This window comes from Nematolebias whitei, chromosome 6 (genome assembly GCF_014905685.2).
Source record: "Nematolebias whitei isolate Nwh7 chromosome 6, NemWhi1, whole genome shotgun sequence".
Taxonomy (NCBI): Eukaryota; Metazoa; Chordata; class Actinopteri; order Cyprinodontiformes; family Rivulidae; genus Nematolebias; species Nematolebias whitei.
This window is the reverse complement of record NC_056503.1, coordinates 51856753-51869828: the sequence shown is the minus strand read 5'-3', so window position 1 is coordinate 51869828 and position 13076 is coordinate 51856753. Positions and strand designations below refer to the sequence as shown.

General features: G+C 39.0%; 1 protein-coding gene across 1 annotated transcript in view; it reads right to left on the bottom strand.

The window, feature by feature from the left end:
- The window catches only part of bcas3 (BCAS3 microtubule associated cell migration factor), a 640166-nt gene that overhangs the window by 448253 nt on the left and 178837 nt on the right, over positions 1-13076 (bottom strand). The window lies entirely within an intron of this gene.

Here is a 13076-nt window from a genome sequence, read left to right as displayed (position 1 = left end):
TATATATATATATATATGTGTGTGTGTGTGTGTGTGTGTGTGTGTGTGTGTGTGTGTGTGTGTGTGTGTAAATGAAAGCTCAAGGCTCAATGAGACTAACCTGGATAAATAAAGGTTAAATGGAAACAAATGGTATAAAATATATACTGTAAAAAAAATTAAAAAACATAAATGTATACATATATATGTATACCATTTCAGTACAGCACGTTCGGTTCGGTCCATGTGTGTACCGTTTCGATTATTTTTTCATTAATTAAATTTTATTAACGACAGATTATGTGCCGTGGAACTAAAGTTCCTAAGCGTGTTTCAGCACGGTGCTATTATCTTGCAGCACGCGTAGCATTAGCAGCCTAGCATGTCGTTGTGGTCTCCTGTTTGGGAACATTATGTCTTTCTTGTTAAAAGACAAGTGAACCAATCCAAAGCTGTGTGTCGACGTTGTTTCACAGAGAGTGGATCTGCAGCAGCAACACGTCGAACTTGTTAACGCTTTTGAAACGACATCATCTGAACGTGAACGTCTCTTCTAGCAGCTTGGTTCGGTGGTGCACCGACCAGATCACCTCCAGCTAAGAATCTGTGATGACTGAACTCTGAACTTTTCCAGGGACCTGTCCCACCTGTAGGAGCAGGTCCAAGAAGAGGTTGTGAGTAATGAGGTCAAATACAGCCACACTGCAAAATCATCAAAGCTCCACCTCTTTATTCCTGCTCCCTGTTGTTAGTGAGAAGTTTTCTCCACCACAGGAGATATTCACTGCAACTAGATCTGAGCTTTTGATAGAAAATGTGGAATATATATATATACAGACCCTTTCCAAAAAATTAGAATATGATGGAAAAGTTGTTTAGCTTCCATAATTACATTCAAAAAGTTAATCTTTAATAGATGATAGATTCAGGGCCCACAGTTTAAACAATTTTAAGTATTTATTTGTTTATTTTTACATAATTTGGGCTTCCAGCTCATGAAACCCACAAAAACAGAATAAAAAAAAATAGAATATTGTGGAGAAATCAGCCCAAATGTTGCAGGACATGAATGTTTTAAACTGAGCGTGACACTAATCATCTACTAAACTCAAAGCACCTGCACACGTTTCCCCAGGTGTCATTAAATTGCTTCAGTTCAGTTCAATATGGTGAAGACTGCAGACAGAACATCTGTCCAGAAGACCATCATTGATGCCCTCCATAGGATGGGTAAGACACACAAGTTCATAGCTAAGGAGGCTGGCTGTTCACAGAGTGCTGTGTCCAAGCACATCAATGGAAAGTCTAGTGGAAGGACAACATGTGGCAGGAGAAGATCCACCAGCAACAGAGATGACCGTGGGCTTCAGTGGATCATCAAACAGAGAAGATCCAGAATCTGTCAGAGATCCAGGAAGAGTGGAATGAGTGGATCCTACAAAGCCTGGAGCTCTATAGAGTGAACCCAAATATCATAGAATTCTTGTCAAATGTTATGCAAACCTGGCGGACACAGATGAACCTGTTTTATTGTGAAGGAAACATACAGACTGAGGAGATTGAGCTCAAACAAGAGATTTTTCAAGGTGACTCGTTATCCCCATTATTGTTTTGTATTGCACTCATTCCACTCAGCAGCATGCTGAAACGAGAAAAAAGGCAAGGATACGAGGTAAAAAAAGGACAGCTAGTCAATCATCTGCTGTACATGGATGACTTCAAGGTCTTTGCCAGAGGAGATGCAGACCTGAATGCACAGCTAAATGTAGTTAAAAAGTTCAGCAATGATACACAAATGGAATTTGGCCTGGACAAGTGCCTTAAAGTGACCTTCTGCCAAGGCAAATTAGCCCCAGGCCTACATATCACTTTCAGTGACAAAGAAACTATCAAAAGCATGGAACTTGGAGGTATCTACAAGTACCTGGGTGTTGTTGAAGGTGATGGCATCCAGGATGAATCCATGAAAGCCAAAACAAAGAAGGAATACTATCAGCGCATCAGAATGATTCTCAAATCAGAGTTAAACTCAAAGAACAAGATCGCTGCAATCAACAGTTTAGCAGTGTTAGTGGTTGCCTATAGCTTTGGCATTTTCTCATGGCCCAAGTAGGACATCAAGAATATGGACTACAAGACCAGGATCTTGCTGACATTACATGGCCTGTTACACCCAAGAACAGATGTTGAGCACCTGCACATCTCACAATGCCATGGAGGACGTGGGCCGCTACAACTTGAAACTGCTGAAGAGGCAGCAATAGTAGGGTTGTGTAATTACCTGGAGCAGTCTGATAATCGGCTTGTCCAACTTCTTCAAGAGTTCGAGAAGACACTACTGCAATGCAAGTCCATCATTCAGAGAGGTCATGAGACAAAAAACAAGTATAATTTGCCAGTAGGATCAAACATAAATTCTACAAAAACCAAGCTGATGCTTAAGACCAGGATCATGACAACTCAAGTAGAAAGTTACAAGGAAAAGCCACTATATGGTCAGGTTGCTAATAATGTTGACAAGCATTATGTGGACAAAGAACTCACTCATGTCTGTCGAGCGCAGGACTCAAAGGAGAAATTGAAAGTTTAATTACTGCAGCACAGGACCAAGCCTTAAACACCCACTATCACCAAAAGAATGTGATGGGTATTTAGGTCAGCAGCGCATGCCGTGTGTGGGGGGGAGCAGAGGAGACCATTGGTCATATAGTTTCTGGCTGCAACATATTGGCCCCAAAAGAGTTCCTGGAAAGACACAACAAGGTTGGGTTGTAACTGCACTGGACATTGTGCCAGAGAATGGGTGTAGGTACAACTGACAAGTGGTATGAGCACAGGACTGAGAAAGTGGTTGACAATGGGGCTTATGTCGTCATGTGGGACATGACCATCCCTACTGATCTTACCATCTCTGCAAACCGGCCAGACATTGTGCTCCATGACAAGAATAACAAAATGTGTTACTTGCTTGATGTGACTATGCCAAATGACAATAACATCCTAAAGAAAGAAGCAGAGAAAATAAAGTACAAGGCCTGGAGATAGAAGTCCAATGCACGTGGAACACAAAAACTCAAGTTATACCAATTGTAATTGGAGCTTTAGGAACAATGAAGAAAGGATTTCAAGAGAAACCAGACACACTCCCACTCAGAGTCAATGCCAAAGAAATGCAAAGGGCTGTGCTGTTAAGGACCGTTCACATACTTCGACGAGTACTCAGCTGAATACCAGCCGAGTGCAGAGATTAAACCTGAGGGACCTGGTTGGCCCCTGGTCAATGATCCAGCAATAAATGAAGAAATGCTGAGAAACTACTACTACTACTACTACTACTACTACTACTACTACTACTACTACTAATAATAATAATAATAATAATAATAATAATAATAATAATAATTATTATTATAATAATAGTGATGATAATAACAACAAGAACAACAACAATAGTGATGATAATAATAATAATAATAATAATAATAATAATAATAATAATAGTGATGATAACAACAACAAAAATAACTGTGATAATGATAATAATAATAGTGATGATAATGACAATAATAGTAATAATAGTGATGATAACAACAACAACAACTGTGATAATAATAATAATAATAATAATAATAATAGTGATGATAACAACAACAACAATAATAATTGTGATAACAATAATAAAAATAGTGATATAATAATACTAGTGATAATAATAATAATAATAGTGATGATAATAATAATAATAATGATAATAATAATAATGATAATAATAATAGTGACAACAATAATAATAATAATAATAATAATAGTGATAATAATAATAATAATAATAATAATAATAATAATAATAATAATAATAATAATAGTAATAATAATAGTGATGATAACAACAACAATAATAATAGTGATAATAATTATAGTATTAATAATAGTGATGATAACAACACCAACAATTGTGATCATAATAACAATAATAATAATAATAATAATAATAATAGTGATGATAACAACAACAACAATAATAATTGTGATAACAATAATAAAAATAGTGATATAATAATAATAATAATAATAATACTAGTTATAATAATAATAACAACAACAACAACAACAACAACAACAACAACAACAACAACAACAACAATAATAATAATAATAATAATAATAATAATAGTTATAATAATAACAACAACAACAACAACAACAACAACAACAACAACAACAACAATAATAATAATAATAGTAATAATAATAATAATAATAATGATAAGCCAATGTCAAATGACATACTAATTTAGTTTTAACACAACCATTTAACATGTAAATTATTTATAATTCATACACTACAAAATCAACTAAATACAAAGCAAAAGGGCAAATGAGGGGAAAAAATCTACAAATACTAAAATGACTGGTTCCTGATTTTGTCCCCAGAGAAACGGCGACACAAACTGTGGCATGTGTTGAAAAATGCACGAGGAGAAAAATAAAGGTAGAGGAGGTGAAATAAGAACATGCTGCCAGTGGAGCCAAAAAGGCTGATGCAAAACTCACCATGGAGTTTTAATGGCAAAACATCCTGCCCCAAAGAGGTAGGGTCTTCATGAAAGGGGACACGGGGAGGGTGAGGAAGGTGGGGACACAGAGATAGACGGAAAAACCATTATTAACCTAAAACGCTTGCGCAAACACACTTTTCACATTACATACTCTTTGACGTGTCTGTTTAAGTGCACAACACATACGAGGCAGGAAACAGCACGTCTGTGCACTGAGATGGATTTGAAACGCTGCAGCTTGATGATTCATCTGCTCAAGCTGCTCTGTAAATCGTGATACCGTATATTTGGCAGATGCAGCATGGCCACAGACTTGGGGGTTTTACTGTTTCTTTGTATTTCCTTGACATCTGTGACTTTCTTTTCTTTTATTTCTTCCATAGCCTTAAAAGATTGAGCTTCACGGTGCAGAAAAGAGTGTTAATGCAGCACAAAAACCAAGATGGGAAAGAGTTTAACTTACTGAGACTGAGGAGTTTCAAGAGTTTATCCAATTTGTATAACAACCGGGACACCAGTAAAACTAACACGGCTCGGACATTGTTGAGACAAGAAGTTATGTGTTTGCACGCAGCTTTTTTTAGAGCAGCTGTGTATTTATGTCAGCGCATTGTGCACACTACATGGCCCTTTGAATCTTAGGGCGTGGGCAAACGTGGATCCTCTGTGATTATGCTAACAAGTATGTGGTTTGTGTTTGTGTATGTGTGTGCATGAGTCACAGAGAGTGTAGCTCGGTTTCTATCCGTGGGTCCGTGCGTGTTTTCCTGGTGTTTACAAGACATTAGGAGTGGGAGTGTGTTCCTGTGTTTATTCTGCACATCCAGAGATAGTGACAGAGCACTGTAAACTGTTTACAGTAAATATAACTTTTTCCTACAGCAATAAAGGTCCAATGAGAATGAACTCTGTCCCTGAGAGCTGAACACCCAACCAAAGCGCTGTGCAGCTCTTCTTCATGTTACTGCACTCGACTGAGCCCTCACAGCAACACAACAGTACCCGGTTAGTGTCCCTACATGGAAACATTACAAAAGTTCCTCAGGGAGATGAGAAGCAACAGTTTGCCCTGAATTTTCTTATTCGTGAAGTACAAGTTGACACGAGAACACAAAAGTTGGTGCAACGGAAGCCCCTGTTGAAGTGCCACTTATCAAAGAGCTGTGGGGGCGTGGGGGTGGTTGTTTCCTCTGTTGACACTGTCGGACCTGCTGAGCCCTCGTTTTGGGACCCCCGATGAGTAAATGGATGAGCACCAATGGGTGGGTGGTGGTCGGGTGGGATGTGGACGACGAGGGAGTGGCAAACTTTAAACAGGCTTTGTGTTTACCCCAAACAAGTGCAAAGAAAAATTCAGAAGGAAAATCAAAGAGCTAGCATTCCTTGAAAGAATGTGCAGTCATTTCCCGTGTGTAAGACACTACTTTTCCACACCCTTTGAACACTGCTAGTTTTTAAAAGCATTTTTTTTTATTTTAAATTTTTATTTTGATGTGTCTTTGTGACACAGACAGAGTGAACACCACATGTTCATGACAAGTACCTCTCTCACTCACGGTTACTGTACGCTACTGAACGGACTAACACAGGTATGGGCAAACCCTGGTCCGCGGGCCGTGTTTGACCCGCTGGGCTTTTTAATGGGCCTGCACAACTTGTCCAAAGTATCCAATAATGCTCAGTCAGGTCATCTGGACAGTTTCTTTTTTGTAAAGATGTTGCACCCTCCAGAGCCCTATAAAGGGAGAGTTGTGACACTCCCATAGACTCCCAAAGACTCCCATAGTCTCCCAAAGACTCCCATAGACTCCCAAAGACTCCAATAGACTCCCATAGACTCCCAAAGACTCCCATAGACTCCCAAAGACTCCCATAGACTCCCATAGACTCCCAAAGACTCAGAATGGACTGCTGAAGTCACGTGGGTCATGCAGCAGCAGATGGTTCCAAACAGCAGCGGTTCAACTTGAACGTAGTTCATTCTCCATGTTTTCTCCGGTAAGTTTATGAAAATATGACACTTTTGTTGCCGTTGTGAAGCGTTATCTGACTGTTCTGTCCCACAGTTTATCAACATTAATACTTCATGTCGCCAGTTTTAGTTAATGAAACATGTTAAATTACTAGTTGTGTTTGAACTGCAGCTGCTCTGCAACATGACGGTTTAAACGGGTCGATTTCTAATTCAGCGTTTTAAAATATCTATTACTGCTTAAATTTTGAAAGGTGGTCTTTTTTAAATTTATGGTAATTCCAGTTACTGAACTCAACTAGAAAATATTTGGTCTTTTTTCCTGAGAGATTCATTCAACCTTTATTTCTACAGGTAAATCCCATTGAGCCTCGAGGACTCATTTACAAGAGAGACCTGATTTAACAAAGAATGATGACAACATGACAACAAGACTGACGTCATTTAGTTCAAGTTATAGATCATTTGTCAAAGACTGCAGCATAAATTGTGACATTATCATTAAAGAAAAACGTGATTGTGGAGATGAGTCAATGTTTTCATGTTTTCCAGGTAAACCAGAGGAGAATGACTTCATGAACTGAATGTTGCATTCAAAGTATCACAAAGGTACAAGATCTCATTTTCTGTCTTCTATTAATCAATAACAGCTGAATCAAGATGTTTGAATAAAATTACTTTAACACCATAACCTTCACAAAGTTGGTATTTACTGCAGGACTGTTCATTTACTTTAGTTTTATATTATTAGTTTAGTGTTTGGTGATCATGGGTCAAGTTGAGATGAGACTCTTTCAAGACAGAACAAGAAATAAGAATTATTACAAGAATAAATCAGCATCAATAAACTGTAGAAACTTATTAAACTATCACAGGTTCATTGAGATGATGTATTAATAAACAGTATAAATGTCAGTTAAAGTACTTATTAAAGCTTGTTTTACATTTTACATATTTTATAATAAATTGTTTGGAAATGTACTTTTGCACAGTTAACACTTATTTTGTCATCTGTTATGATTTTAACTAGAAACAGTTTCATTTAAATTAACATTTTAATCAAAGAATTACAATTTTACAATAGATGTCAGGCTACAATCAACTCAGTTATCAGGTACTTGGTGCCATAAAAAACTACAAATACAACAATTATATTCAGTCTCTCTTGTAAATGAGTCCTCGTGGCTCAATGGGACGAACCTGTTTAAATAAAGGTTGAATTAATATCTTCTATAGAAATCAAGAATTCATCCAGATGATCTGAGGTAAGCTGGAGCAGATCTGAACTACTGGCATGGAGGACAAGGTGGAGCATTATCCTGCAGAGAACATCAGAATAACTTTATAACAGGAGTTACTCTGATCTTTATTTAACGTGTGTAACGTTATAAAACACTGACATGGCTATACTGATCATTGTATTGCATATACATTTTTTTTCTAACAAATATGTGTTTGCAGTCTCTTTCCTTCTAAAATTTAATGATAAATGTATCAGCTGCTTCTAAAGACACTTTGATAAAATGCATAGTCTGTGAAATAATCAGTAATCAGTTCGTTACTGATCAATAATTACTGAAAGACGTCAGGTAAAGTAAGAAAAGATGATTTCTGTGTTATGTTGCACCAGCAGCCGCTCAAACTGACTGACAGGATGAACTGTTTGGAACTATTGAAGCTGCATGAACCACGTGACCGCGTATCGGCGAGTTCAAAGAGTGTCGCAGCTCTCTCTCTATATAGGGCTCTGGCACCCTCTATCCAGAGGGCTTCATCAGTCTGAGGAGCTCCAAGTAAACTGTTTCCCCACCAAGCAGTACACTCCTTAAGTGGACCAACCAGTTTGATGGTTAAATTAGATGGTTAGTTTAAGATGGTTTTGGGGGGCGGTCCTGTCTCTCGTTGGCTCCTCCCAGGCAGACAGCCTGACATCGCTGGCCTCAGAGGGCATTTACGATGCGTTTCGCCCCGACGTTTCAATGTTTCAAGTGCCAATGACACGTGCCCAATGATATGTCACGTATCATCGGACACTTTTAAGTGGTTATACAAAAATTCCCAAGCTTTTCCAGAGGATATATGGCATATACCAGCGTATCACGTAGACTACACCACTGAGTGGAGCAGAATGTGGAATCGCCCATAATTAATTATGTCCCGATGACTGTTACTGCACCGGGGTGTAACATCACACAAACACTCCACCCATCTGTTCCTGGCCCGGCCCTTCGCTCCAATTTTAGAACCCAGTGTGGCCCGCGAGTCAGAAACTTTGCCCACCCCTGGACGAACACACGATGAACACATAGACCATGGGCTAACAAGAACAGACTAATCACTAAAAGAACAATGCTAAACAGCTATGTAAAATAATCCATGATGAAAATATATTTTACCCATAATCCTTCTCTGTGGCCATGTGACCAACAGACAACCACAATGAACCAATGAGGTACCGTACTCCCATTGAGTCATGGGGACCCACCCCCCAAGAGAGACGTGCCTTGATCAGACTACCTGTTTAAATAAAGTAATTAAAAAAAAGACTGTAAGCTCAGTCATTCAGGTAACAAAAAAGGGTAAATTTTAAAATTAAATAGTTAAATTAAAAAAAAAAAGTTTTCTACAAGGCTTTAAAATCTAGCTGTTTGTTCGCTACTTTTCTTTTTGATTGTCCTTTTGGTTGCCTTTTTTTTAACTTGTAAAAAAAAATAATTGTATACATGTTTTATGATTATTATTGTTCACCGTTGTCATCAGTGTTTGTTAATAAATTCAGGTCTCTCTTGTAAATGTGTCCTTGAGGCTCAGTGGGATGAACCTGTAGAAATAAAGGTTGAATGAATGAAAAAAATCTTGTCATCTGGACCAGTTTCTTTAAGTGAGAAAAGTTTTGTCTCCCATCCAGAGGACTTCTTCAGTCTACCGCCTGCCAACCAGATCTGTCCTATAGGCAGCCTTCACTGCTGTGTTTCAAGACGACCTCCTGCTGGAATCTCAGAAGAAGACTGTTAACACGTGCAAACAGAGCGCACCCGTCCAAAACAATCCTCATGTACAACAATCACGTGTTTTAGGCAGGTGGTCACCTTGCTGCTCACAGAAACAGCCTGAGGACAACCTGACCATTTTTTAATTATCTTTGAGTTCACATTAAATGACTACACCGTCACAGAGTAAATTTCTTCTCAGTAGGTGCTTATCAGAAAACGCTGGCGATCTGGACGAAGGAGGCAGGCTATGGCAAGACAACTGTGTCATTAATAGCCAATTTTACCTAATACACGACACAACGGCATGCCATACTACTCGATTGCCATATAGCGGCTGAAAATACACATTCCAATACATATTGAACATTATTATTGATATTATCTTATTTCTTTATATATTGTGTTGTTTATTAACATTTAGGAACTTTTGTGTGAAATCTATAAATTTCTTAATCTTTTTATCTGTTGCTGCTGATACACTGGAATTTCACATCCGTGGGACAATAAAGGCTGTTTCTATTCTATTCTATTCTAAAACGGTGGTGTTCAATATTTTCAGTCAGAATGAATGAATACGGTCATATCTCAGACAAACATTGGTTTATAAATATGGAAAACAATCCATAAATAGGCTTTGGCGTATAAGTCGCAGTGTATGTAAATTATGCAAAAAAAACACACAACTTATAGGCCAAAAAATACGGTATTAATATAAAGGCACTCGCACTAAATTCTTCAGATCAGTTATTGTAGGCGTCATGCACAGACCGTGCTCATCAGTTCAGCAATAATGGAAAACACAGAAGTGCATGTGATGCAGCTGTCACGTTAAAAGTGACCGATCTGGTTGTCGAAGAAAGAAATCGATCTGCCGCCCGTACAGTGGTCAAGTGTCACGTCGAACTGAGTGGGAGCAGGAGTCAAGTCCAATTTATTTATAAAGCACATTTAAAAACAGCAGCTGTTATCAAAGTGGAGCTTTATAAATAAATCTGACTTGACTCCTGCTCCACGGAGGTCACATGACTCACAGGGAGACAGGGAATCCCCCCTCCCTACACTCCTGTCCTGTGTCAGTGGTTCGGCTGTGACCTGTTCTGTAATTTCACTGGTCACACTGTTCTTTATTTTAACCCTCATCAATACATGGATCTCTTGGGGGATGGGTCCTCGTTCTCACTGAGATGATTGTGGTTGAACGTCGGTCACGTGGCTTCAGGGGTGATATGGGATAAAATGTATGTTCATTGTTAATCATGTCAGTTGGTTGTCTAACGTTGTGTTCATCGTGTGATAGCTTGTGTTCGGTCATTCAGTAGAGTAACCATGAAGGAGGGAGGTGTTGTCATGAAGAGATGTGTGATTCACTACTGTGCCTTGTGTAAGTATCCAGCCCCTTGAACTTTTCAACCTTTTGACACATTTCAGGCTTCAAATATAAAGATATAAAATTTTAATTTTTTGTGAAGAATCAACAACAAGTGGGACACAATCGTGAAGTGGAATGAAATTTATTGGATGTGTCAAACTTTTTTAACAAATAAAAACTGAAAAGTGGGGCGTGCAGTATTATTGGGCCCCTTGCGTTAATACTTTGTAGCTCCGCCTCTTGCTGCAGTTCCAGCTGCAAGTCTCTTGGGGTTTGTCTCTGTCAGTTTTGAACATGGAGACACTGAAGTTCTGCCCATTCTTCCTGCAGAACAGCTGGAGCTCAGTGAGGTTGGATGGAGAGCGTTTGTGAACAGCAGTCTTCAGCTCTTTCCACAGATTCTGGATTGGATTCAGGTCTGGACTTTAACTTGTTCATTCCAACACCTGGATACGTTTATTTGTGAACCATTCCATTGTAGATGTGTCTTTATGTTTTGGATCATCGTCTTGTTGGAAGATAAATCTCCGTCCCAGTCTCAGGTCTCTTGCAGACTCAAACTGGTTTTCTTCCAGAATGGTCCTGTATTTGGCCCCATCCATCTTCCATCAATTCTGACCATCTTCCCTGTCCCTGCTGATGAAAAGCAGGCCCAAACCATGATGCTGCCACCACCATGTTTGACAGTGGGGATGGTGTGTTCAGGGTGATGAGCTGTGTTGCTTTGTGTCCATACAGTTTGATTTTGGTTTCATGTGACCAGAGCACCTTCTTCCACATGTTTGGTGTCTCCCAGGTGACAAACTTTAAACAACACTTTTTATGGATATCTTTGAGAAATGGCTTTCTTCTTGCCACTCTTCCATAAAGGCCAGATTTGTGCAGTGTACGACTGATTGTTGTCCTATGGACAGACTCTCCCACCTCAGCTGTAGATCTCTGCAGTTCATCCAGAGTGATCATGGGCCTCTTGGCTGCATCTCTGATCATCTTCTCCTTGTTCCAGATGAAAGTTTAGAGGGACGGCCGGGCCTTGGTAGATTTGCAGTGGTCTGATACTCCTTCCATTTCAATATGATTGCTTGCACAGTGCTCCTTGGGATGTTTAAAGCTTGGGAAATCATTTTGTATCCAAATCCAGCTTTAAACTTCTCCACAACAGTATCTCGGACCTACCTGGTGTGTTCCTTGGTCTTCATGATGCTCTCTGAGCTTTGAACAGAACCCTGAGACTCTCACAGAGCAGGTGCATTTATACGGAGACTTGATTACACACAGGTGGATTCTATTGATCATCATCAGTCATTTGGGACAACATTGGATCATTCATAGATCCTCACTGAACTTCTGGACTGAGTTTGCTGCTCTGAAAGTAAAGGGGCCCAATAATACTGCACGCCCCACTTTTCAGTTTTTATTTGTTAAAAAGTTTGACACATCCAATAAATTTCATTCCACTTCACGACTGTGTCCCACTTGTTGTTGATTCTTCACAAAAAAATTAAATTTTATATCTTTATGTTTGAAGCCTGAAATGTGGCAAAAGGTTGAAAAGTTCAAGGGGGCCCAATACTTTCTCAAGGCACTGTAAATGTGTGTTGAAATGGTAAATGGACTGCACCTATACAGCTCCTTTTTATCTTATCAAGACACTCAAAGCTCTTTACAACAACATGTGCCTCATTTACCCGTTCATACAACACTCTACTACACACACACATTCATACATCATACAGTTTGCTGCTGACAGACAAAACTAGCTGTTCACATCCAACATTTTTCAGTCAGGTCATCTGGACAGTTTTTTTTTCTTTTTCTTTTTTGTGCTGAAACGTTTCACCTTCCATCCAGAAGGCTTCATCAGTCAAGGAAACACACAACACAAAACTGATTCTTCCCTAAACAGCTTACTCCAAAGTGGAACAAACCAATTATGTTGGTGCTAAGATGGTGTCTTTGTCACGCCCTCTCCTCTGGTGCCGGCCCTCTTCCTTATCGACATTCATGTCAAACTAGTTTAAAACCAACAAAGTCCATGCTCAATAATCCAGGTATACAATCCAACAATGCTTAGTCAGGTCATCTGTACAGTTTCTTTTTTTGTGCTGATCACATGCTCAAGAAGGACCATCAGCCTAACAATGGATCATTAGCACCTGATGGCTGTTTACTGTTCACAGAGGGCTGAGTGATACTAGCAATCA